Source organism: Etheostoma spectabile, chromosome 5, assembly GCF_008692095.1.
Source record: "Etheostoma spectabile isolate EspeVRDwgs_2016 chromosome 5, UIUC_Espe_1.0, whole genome shotgun sequence".
In the NCBI taxonomy this organism is placed as follows: Eukaryota; Metazoa; Chordata; class Actinopteri; order Perciformes; family Percidae; genus Etheostoma; species Etheostoma spectabile.
In genome coordinates, this window is record NC_045737.1 from 38,385,393 (window position 1) to 38,386,455 (window position 1,063).

Sequence of the window (1,063 nt, forward strand, 5' to 3'; positions counted from 1 at the left end):
GCGGAGAGCAGATGACCCGTGGACATAGGCGAAGAAAAGAAAGGGTGAAGGCAGGGGGAACACATGGCACAGGACAGGTGGATGAACAAGAGGTGAAAAGGCGGAAGTGTAGCAACAGGACATGGCAGTGTGGTAAACAAGGCAGCACAAGTGGAAAATGTGGCAAGTTGGGCGGTAGAGAGGCAACATGGAAGGGGGCAAGGTTGAGGCGTTATTAGGAGGAGGGGGCAAAAACGTGGAAAGAGTGGTACTGGTTGGCGTTTAGAGTAGAGGAGGCAATGTGGAACAGGGGGTAAGGTAGTGGTCTTTAGAGAGGAGGCAAAACGTGGGAAAAGGTGTAAGGTTGGTAAGGTTGAGGCGTAAGAGGGGAGCAAACGTTGTAAGGGTGGCACGGGGGTAGATGAGTTTATTAGAGTTAAGGGGGGTCAAACGTGAGAACGGTGTCAAAGTTTTGGCGTAGAGGAGGGGGCAAAAAGTGGGAAAGGTGGTCAAGGTTGGGGTTTTTTTTGAGGAGGGGGCCAAACGTGGAAAAAGGGTGGCAAGGTTGGGCGTTAAGAGGAGGGGGCAAAGTGTGCGAAAGGGTGGCAAGGTTGGGCGTTAGAGGCGGGGGCACAAAAGTGGAAACGGTTGGCAAGGTCTGGGCGTCGAGATGAGGATGGTGGAAACAAGATGGGAAAGGGGCAAGGTTGGGCGTTAGGGCAAGGTTGGGCTTAGAGGAGGCAAACGTGGAAAGGGTGGCAAGGTTGGGCGTAGAGGAGGCGGCAAACGTGGAAAGGGGGCAAGGTTGGGCGTAGAGGAGGGGGCAAAGATGGAAAGGGTATGGATCAGAATAAGGTCCAAAGAATTGTAGAATACTTACTAAACAAGTGAGTCAAATCTTTTTGCTAGTTGTTGGAAGCACAGAAAAGTTCAGAATAGTTTTTAAGGTTAAAGTTATTGATGAATAAAGCTGACGAGAACGTAAGTCACCACAAGGTTTCATCAACAGATGAAGAATCTGTTTTAATAGTAATAACATCAACTCAGATATTAAAATCTAGTTCCCTGGGAGGGGCCGTTTATG

At 49.6% G+C, this 1,063-nt stretch overlaps 1 protein-coding gene across 1 annotated transcript in view; it reads left to right on the forward strand.

The window, feature by feature from the left end:
* The window catches only part of LOC116688926 (rRNA/tRNA 2'-O-methyltransferase fibrillarin-like protein 1), a 35,293-nt gene that overhangs the window by 12,086 nt on the left and 22,144 nt on the right, over window positions 1-1,063 (forward strand). The gene's annotated exons all lie outside the window — the stretch shown is intronic.